This window comes from Taeniopygia guttata, chromosome 23 (genome assembly GCF_048771995.1).
Source record: "Taeniopygia guttata chromosome 23, bTaeGut7.mat, whole genome shotgun sequence".
NCBI classification, from domain to species: domain Eukaryota; kingdom Metazoa; phylum Chordata; class Aves; order Passeriformes; family Estrildidae; genus Taeniopygia; species Taeniopygia guttata.
Genome location: NC_133048.1, coordinates 3,975,153 through 3,984,245, shown reverse-complemented (window position 1 = coordinate 3,984,245; position 9,093 = coordinate 3,975,153). Strand labels below are relative to the sequence as shown.

At 54.2% G+C, this 9,093-nt stretch overlaps 1 protein-coding gene across 3 annotated transcripts in view; it reads left to right on the top strand.

Annotated features, from left to right (window-relative positions):
* The first annotated feature begins 2,793 nt into the window (after positions 1–2,793).
* The window catches only part of WASF2 (WASP family member 2), a 29,492-nt gene continuing 23,192 nt past the window's right edge, over positions 2,794–9,093 (top strand). The window contains exon 1 of one of the 3 annotated variants that reach the window (XM_041720797.2): positions 2,794–2,926. The gene's annotated coding sequence lies outside the window, so the exon portion shown is untranslated. Of the gene's footprint in view, positions 2,927–4,656; positions 5,116–9,093 lie in introns of those variants that run through there. The other 2 variants (XM_041720798.2, XM_030290333.4) reach the window with 2 other exon arrangements.

Here is a 9,093-nt window from a genome sequence, read left to right as displayed (position 1 = left end):
CCCGGGCAGCCCATCCACCCCCGTGCATTGCTCCATCCTGGTCATTCCCTGCATCCCAGGCACCCTGTCCATCCTGAGCCCCGTTCCGCCCCCGGTATGCCATGTGTCCTTGTACATCCCAGCCCCGTGGGAGTCAGGGATGCGGGAGAAGCTTTGGGAGCACGTTTCCAAAGCATCCTCACAGCTCTGGAGCTCGCAGCCCTGGCTGCTTTCCCGCAGGGAGCAGGGATGCAGCTGTGCCTGCTGGGATAGGGGCAGTTGGCCAGGGAAGAGACATCCGAGGCTTCAACAAGCTGCCATCTCCTCTCTCCCGTGGAGAATGTCCCCTTTCCCAGCCCCTGAAGCACGCAGAGGAAGGATGAGGCTGGACCTCCTGGATCCCACCTGGTTTTCAGCAGAATCCAAGCCCACGCTGAGGGAATCAGGGCTGGGATGAGGCACTGATGTGTGCCAGGGTCTGCCTGGGGTTATCAAGGGCTTGGACGTGGCTGGAGCCCACCTGGGAGGGAGGCGGGAGGCAGGAGCAGCCTGGCCGCCCTCACCCATGCCCTGGAGCATCATTTCCCTCCAGCAGAACACAGGGAAGCACCTGGCAGGCAAGAGCACCGTGTTGGGGGGCAGGCAGCAGGGGGGAGGTGGGCTGGATCCTGCAGTTTAGCAGGTTTTATTCAGCAGCTATAAACAGAGCAGGAGAGATAAAGGTTGCAGTGCAGATACAGATTAGGAAGGTCCCTTGAGGCTGTGACACCTTGAGATGGAGGCAGATCTTCAAGGGAATGGCTCGCTGGCAGCTTGGAAAACACGGAGCTGAGCAGCCTCCAGCAGCACCCCGGCCCCTGGCCACACCCTCGGGTGGGAACTGGGGGTGCTAGGGCAGGATGGGGGCACTGGGGGAGTGTCCCAGGTACCCTGTGCATCCCGAGTACCCCATGCACCCCAGGTGTCCATGCCCCAGGTACCCCGTGGGTGCCCCCGGCCCTGGGCACCCCCTGCACCCCGTGTGTCCCTTCTCATCCTGCCAGGACGCACACGGGGAGCAGCAGGAAGCGCTGCCCACCCTGCAGAGGTGGGACTCAGGGGGAAAGCGGGGCCAAAAACAGGCAAGAAATGGCCATCACGGCTCTGGGTTCGTTTGCTTCCTGGCAGGAGCGCCGGTGATTTACTCCCTGTGCTTTGCTTTAAAGCAGGAGCACAGAGCAGAGATGGATGTCTGTGCCAGTGCCCTTCATCCCGCTCCCTCTTCCCCAGCAAGCCCACAGGCTTGGCTTGATCACCAGGCAGGGAGGCAGGATTTAATATCCAGGTGCACCAGCAGAAACATGCCTGCCATGTGGGGGAATTGCTCATCAGATCTCTGCTGCTGCACTTTCTGGAGGGCATTAGCACCACCCCGGCTCTGCCGAGCACCAGCAGGAGTTGCAGGATGCAGGCCCCATCCCTGGAAAAGTGCAGTGCCACACTGGACAGGGCTCGCAGCATCCTGGGCCAGTCAAAGGTGTCCCATGGGTTTTAAAATCCCTTCCAGCCCAAGCCACGCCAGGACTCTGCCCCTCTGCTGCGCTGGAACGGGAACAGTGCTGTGCTGCCATGGCCCTTTAATCCCTGACTCCTTCCCAGCCCCATCCAGCCATGGGGAGAAATCCAGGCGGGACCAAACTCAGCATCACCCGGAGGGAGAGAGAATCCCAGCGGCCATCGCCCTGGGTGGCCAGCAGGAGGGTGTGGGGCTGCCCCATGGCCCAGCTCGGGGATCCCCGCGATGGGAACCTGCTTTGGGGGCTGGGGGCACCCCAGCACTGCCACCTGCCCCTGCCATGCCCTGCCTCTCCCCCTCCAGCCCTTCTCCTGCAGGCCTGTCCCCGTACCCTGCACGCCCTGGCCCACAACTCCCACCCCGACCCCAGACCCCACACTGCACACCCCACACCCCATCTCCCCACACCCCACACCCCATCTCCCCACACTGCACACCCCGCACCCCATCTCCCCCACCCCATCTCCCCACACTGCACACCCCACACCCCATCTCCCCACACCCCACACTGCACACCCCACACCCCATCTCCCCACAACTCACACCCCATCTCCCCACACCCCACACTGCACACCCCACACCCCATCTCCCACACCCCACACCCCATCTCCCCCAGCCCACACTGCACACCCCACACTGCAGACCCCACACCCCATCTCCCCACACCCCACACTGCACACCCCACCTCCCCCATCCCATCTCCCCCACCCCACACCCCACACCCCATCTCCCCACACCCCATTTCCCCACACCGCACACCCCACACCCCACACCCCACACCCCACACTGCACACCCCACACCCCACACCCCATCTCCCCCCCCCGGGGCCGCCCCGCCCTGGTTTGACACCCCCGCTCCCCCAGGTGGAACCATAGAGGCGAAAGTCAACTCCAAAGCGGAGCTCTCCGGGGCAGGTGCGGAAGTGACAGAGACCCTTTTCCTCCAATGCTACTTGGAAGAATGTGAAGTTCTGGCTTTCACAAACAAACAAAAATAATTTTAAGATGTCGTAATGGTGACTGGAGGCGCGGTTCTCCCCTCTGCCTCTGTACGCTATGCCCGGGCCGCCCGGTGCTCCCCCCGTCTATCTCCCCTCATGGTACACTCCTCCGTACTTACTCTCTTTGCGCGGCCGCCTTGGGTGCGGTTCTTCCGCTACGCCAGGGCCGTACGAAAGTGGCGTAGGACGGCTTTGATGGACAGCGAATGCAGCCAATGGCGCGGCAGCACCCGCGGGCAGCCAGCCAATGGCGCGGCGGTGCGGCGGCCGGGGGAGGCGGGGCTCGGGCCCGGCGGGGCAGGGAGGGGGAGCCCTGGAATGGCGGACGGGCGGGCCGGCCCGCCCTGCTGGTAGTGAGAGCCGGGGCGCGGAGGGGACAGCCGCGGATAGGGTGAGTGCCAGAGGGGCGAGCGGGCCCCCCCAGCCCCGCCGGGCCGCTGCTTCCCGGGAGAGACAGAGGCAGAGGCGCTGGAGTGGGCCGCAAGGCCCTTGCCAAATAGTGAATTATGGGGATGAGGCGGGCGGTGCTTCCTGCCACATAGTGATCCAGAGCTCCTGGCGGGGTCTGGGGGCTCTGTCCCGCTCCGGGGCTCCATCCTCGGCCTGGCACTTCCCCAGCCTCCCGGAGGCCGCGGTGTGGTGCGGGGTGTGTGCCCGGGCCGGGCCGGCCGTGGGGAATCGGGGTCAGGGATGGGCTGGCCGTGGGTGCTCAGAGCCCGAGGGGTGCTCAGAGTCCGGGGGGTGCTCAGGGCTGCCCGGGGGATGCTCAGGGCTGTCCCGGGGGTGCTCAGGGCTGTCCCGGGGATGCTCAGGGCTGTCCCGGGGATGCTCAGGGCTGCCCCGGGGGTGCTCAGGGCTGTCCCGGGAATGCTCAGGGCTGTCCCGGGAATGCTCAGGGCTGTCCCGGGAATGCTCAGGGCTGCCCCGGGAATGCTCAGGGCTGCCCCGGGGATGCTCAGGGCTGCCCCGGGGATGCTCAGGGCTGTCCCGGGGATGCTCGGGGATGCTCAGGGCTGTCCCGGCGGGGCTCAGAGCCCCGTGCTGGCCCAAGGAAATGTCGCCTGCAGGGCTCTGTCCAGGCCTGGCCGGTGCCTGCTGCCCTGGGGTTGTCCCGGAGGTCTGGCTCAGGGGGGGCGTGGGGCACTCAGGAAACAAGGGGGGGCTGCAGGGTGCCTCTGAGGGGGAGCAGAGGGGATCCCTCCCTTTGCAGGCATTTGCCACCTGAGTTTGACATTGGGACTTGTGAAAACCTGTCTGTGTCCATGCCCAGAGTCTGTCTGGGTGGCAGCTGGGTGCTGTCATTGGGGGACACCTCTGTGTCCTACCTGTGTGCCAGCCTCACTCCTGGGTGCACCCCTCGATCCCTGGGAACACTTTTGGGTATGTGTGTCACCCCCTTGTCTGTGAACCATCCACAGCACATAAAATCCAGAGCTAATTTATGTGACCCTCTGTGGGTGCTGTAGCATGCTTAGGGAAATGGGTTGGGGTTTTTTATTTTCCCTGAAAAAAGCTTGGGGGATGGTTGGATAGTTGGGGTTAGTGCACTGACCTCCTGGTGGCCTCAGACCGTATTTCTTCTGGAGAAGCAGTAAGTTGCTAGGGAATGTCCTTGTGGTTGTACCTCACCAGCGTTCAGGTTAGTGTTGGGGTTACTTTGGGATGCAGGTAGTCTGGAGAAAGGTGAGGGTTGCATCTTCTCCCTGTTGGCTGTCACTTGACTTCAAGGACCTTCCTGTGGTAGGATTTTTTATTTCCCTGTCAGAATTTCATGTTTGGCCTTGCTGTTTTGCTTTCTTTAGAAGGAACAACAGAATTGGGCAACTCTCCATAGGTCAGAGCACTGGTGGGGCTGAGGGATGTGCTGATGCTGGGAGTTCAGCACTAGGAAGCACGGAAAGTCTTAAATCTTTCAGCACTGCAGATGTTGGTGGACATGAAATTCTATTAATAATGCTTAAAAAAACTTGTGTTAAATACATGCAGACAGTCATAATTTATGGAGCTCTCTGTAACCCTCACACTTTTGTGTCCTTCCTGAAGACTCGTGAGAGGGAGAAGTTGAAATTAAAAGATGTTGGAATCCAGCTGAGGGGTACGGATGTGCTTCCCTGAGACAAAACTGATGCGATAACGTTGCTTTTATAGAATCATGGAATGGTTTGGATTGGAAGGGACCTTAAAGAGTCCAATTCCACCCCTGCCATGTGCAGGGACAGCTCCCACAGCCCTGGGAAGTCCCATTTTGTGGGAAGTCCCGAGTCTTGCGTGCTCAGTCACATGAGGAAGGACAGTAGTTATGTTTTCCATCATTTCCAACGTCTGCAGAATCAGCTGCTGCTAAACAGGAATTAATGCTGCAGGAATTCGGAACGCTGCCTTGCGACACTTGTCGTTCTGATTTGTCCCTTCCTGACCTTTAGTGGGCTTTGCCATAGAAACCAGCTCGTGGTTGAATCCCAAACCGAGTTAAAAACAAACCAGAGCCAACATCTCCCCATGAGAGCACAGCCAGCATGCCCAGAGGGTGACTTTGAATCCCCCTCCAGAGCCAGGCAGGAGCGTTATCCCAGCAGCGAGGTAAGGCACACCACACACACAAAGTTCTGAGCACTTTGGGGTTTTATTTCTTCTTAAGGAACGTGCTTCAGAACATGAGGTTTGAGTGACAAAGCGTGACCTGAGCTTGCAAGAGCGGCCTGACACTGATCTTGGCTCAAGCTGCAGTTGTCACTGTTATCCCTGGGTGTGTTGGTGATGCTGGGATCAGGCTTTCTGGGATTTACCTTCCAAAGCCTTGATTTCTGCACCATTTAAAGCCCACCTGACATGAGGTGAAGCCTTGCTGTGTCTTCTAAGCGTGGATTGTAAGAGGACAAACTTCTAGGGGTGAACTCAGTGTAAATTTCCCCTAAACTATATATTTTCCACTGGTTTTAAAAAGAACTGTGATATTTTTTTGTCTTGTCTGGTAATGAGATCAAAAACTAAATGTCCCAAATTCCATTATTTTAATTTAAAGAAATAAAACCGTTTTGATGGCTCCTGCCAGTACAAAACTGGTTTCCCGATGACTAATGTGACACACCACACAGAAATGGTATATTTTTGTGAGTTGCAACTCAGAAGGTATTTGCAGACAGTGATTCATGACAAGGAATACAACCCTTCTGATCAGTCCCCACCCAGTTTCTCAGCGTGCTTCGAATATATCTCATTCTTCAGGGCTGGTCTAGGAAAAGTTGATTTCATTCACCAATGTTAGATAATCAGTGTGTGGGTGGAGGGGTTAAAACTTCAGTGATTGCCTCATGTGCATGAAGTTACAGCAGCAATTCCCTTTCCCGGGTTTATTTTCTTGTATTTTTGTGGTGATAGAAGAACAAAGGTTGGTAGGATTAATGTTTTTCAAAAATTCAGGTTTTCTCTGACAGATTGTAATAAAGAAGATTTCAGCAAGGGTTAAGACTTGGCTTTGAGCCTTCTAGATAATTTCTCTCAGTGCGTTTTCTGGACTCAAAACATTTAATAACTTTAGATGCAAGTTTTGGGTTTGCCTCTCTTTGGTTTGATGGTAATACTGCGCCCTTGGTCATTCAGCTGAGCAAAACACATTGCTCATGAGTCAGTCACTAACCAGGAAAGGGATTGAATAGTGATTGTGTTTGCATGTGCTGTGGATAAAGTTCCTGCTGTCCTCATGCAGAATGGGACACCAGGAAAAAACACTGCCAAAAGCTCCTTCTGAGGGTTCCAACAGCCACAGCCGGCCCTGTCCGGTGGCTCAGCTCTGCCCTTGCTCTTTTGTACAGTTTCTACAACAAATGCACAGGAAACAACCCAAAAGTGACACACTGTGAAAACCCAGGAAGGCAAAATGCAGCTATTTTCCCAGCCTGTCTTCTGGTGTGTTACTGTTTTCGACAACACTCTGGCTGAAATGGGATCTGTAGTAAGAAATTTGTGTATTTGAGTGTTTATTCTCACTGTGCAAGGATAAATATTTGTGAGATCAGGGCCTTAGTTACCACAGATTAACATTTATTTAAATACTTTAGGTATTTATAAACACGGGATTAAAAAAGGCATGTAGCAATGGCTTCTGGGTAATAAGCAAATGACTGCTCAGAACAGAAGCACCCTGGTGACATTTACTTCCTTTTGTATTTTTGCAACTCTGTGTAATAAAAAGATGTGTTGGTTCTTTTTTGAGGACAGGAGGCAGATCAGGCTTCACTGTGGAGGGAGTGCTTGGCAGAAGGTGATCAGATTCAGGCCTCATTCTCGTGTATATGACATTTCTTTTTCCATCTGAAGGTTTGCAGGATATTTTTTTCCCTGCCTGGGAGGCAGTAGGAGGGGAGGTCCCTTCCCAGAAGAACTGAAATGTGAACTTCCACATTATTTTCTCAAGCAAGCAGCGTGAGGTGTTAATCACATTCTCCATCCCAGCTCTTTCCCCACAGTAATGGGCCTGGGAAATAGTTCATCTAGATCCTACCCTAATTCCTGAAATTGCAGAAAGCTCTCTGGTGTTAGGTTGCTGCTGGAGAAGTGGTGGAGCTCAGATAATCTCAAGTATGCTTCTGCCAGGGGCTTTGATGAAGGAATTCAAAGCACCAGGAAGCTCGATGGATCTCTCACAAATGGGTCAGTGGTGACTTGCTCTGTTCCTTCAGTGCCACTCCTCTTCCACTGCAGTGTCCCAGACCCTTTGTGGGGAGCAGAGGTGCTCTAAGGGATGCTGTGATACTGAGAGAGGAAGCAGGAGATGCCCGTGAGGCACCCGCAGTTGGCAGTGGTTCTTGAGAGCTGAAGTTCTGCCCGGGAGGCTGTTGCTGTGTCACTGCTTCAGGTGAGCTGTTCCCAGGTTGCTGGTGACTTGTTTATGAGGTTTGGGTTCTCCTGCATTACTGCTGGGAGCAGTGCACAGTCCAGAATGGGTCAGACACAGAGCCAGCCATTAAATGTGGTTTGTTCTCCCTGCTGCTGTAAATCAAACCTAAACCATGAGTTATTAGTTTGCTTCCTACTGAAAGTGTTCCCTAAGAGCTGAGCACTTCTCTTGTGTTTGATCAAACCACAAGAGCTTGGGTTGGAAGAGGCTCATCTCATGGCTGTGCTGTGGGCACAGCTTCCACAGAACAGGTTGCTCCAAGGCCTGTCTTGAAGGTGCAGCCTGCAAACCCTCTGCTCGGAATGGGCTTGTTTTATGTGAATGGTGACGGATTTATTTGAGCAGCTCCTTTGTGAAGCAAAGCCACACATAGATTTGAGATTGAAATCCCCTAATTGGGGGGGATTTCAATTAATGAAGGGTGTAAAAGGTGTCTTTTCACCTAACATAATAAATATGGGATTTGCTGCCCCATGATCTCATGGATACACTATTCAGATGAGTTAAGGAACTGATCAGAGCAGTTTAGGAAGTGAAATCCACCAAGGACAGTTAAATGGTAGCTTGTTTCCACATGGTCTGAAGGTGCAATGGGGTGCTGCAGCAGGGAGAGCTCTGACTCTGTGCTGGCCTTATTCCTGTGCTCTTTTCTTGCTGCATGTGATGCCTGGCCATGATGGAGAGAGGACATGGGGTATCTGGAGTCTGGGTGATCCAGCGTGGCTGATCCAAAGTCGTGTGACTGGTCTTCATTCACTGATCCAGAGCGACCTGCCTCTTCCAAGCCTCCATTTCTCCCCACTCATCAAACTAGGCTAATGACTCTGACCTTTTGTTTGTAAAGCAAAAGGAAAAGGATCAACAAAATACTGGAGCTTATTTACTATCATTACTGAAATGATGAGCAATGCCACTTTGCAGCACTTCAAAGAGGCTGTGCTCGTAAGATGCTGGAAATCCCTTGAGAGAGAAAATGTTTCAGATGGAAAAAGAGGAGCGGGAGTATTCCTCACATTCTCATCTCCTAGGCTCACTCCCCTGCAAGGCACGGAGGCACTCTCCCCCTCCAGCCCTCTCCCCTTCCAGCTGGGCACTTGAAGATAGTGCTGACAAAATTCTCTGGTTTTGGTAAACTCCAAACTTGCTGGTGTCACTGCTCCAAGTTCTGCATAAATTGTTCCCATGCTGTGGGAGTTGTGCAAAGTACTCTTGCTGACCTATTGTATTACCACTAATAAGATTGAATGTGGTTTTAATTTCTCATTTCCTCTTTCTCTGGATGCCCTTTCCTACTACTTAGAGTCTTACTTCAGGTCTCTCTATAGCAAAAGTCTCTTTCTGTCGCTCAAAGAATGAGCGATGCTTTGCTTTCAGAGTGCTTCGCACTGGAGGGCTTTAAGTGGCATTCAGAGGAGGCTATCAGCCACAATATCTGATGTATTGGTGTGGCTGCAGTTCATGCATGGAGTGCAAAAAATGGGATTTAATTGGGAGGGAGGGGGAATCGCGGCCTTGGCTGAATGGATGGGTGAAAGTTCCCCGACCACCCCTTAGCCCAGCAAATGGTTGAGTGCTTGCCAGAGCGGAAGCGAGTTCCCTTTCAGGCACCCTGCCTTTGTCACCATAAGAAAAAGCACACACGCACTCGTATGGGTTTGGCC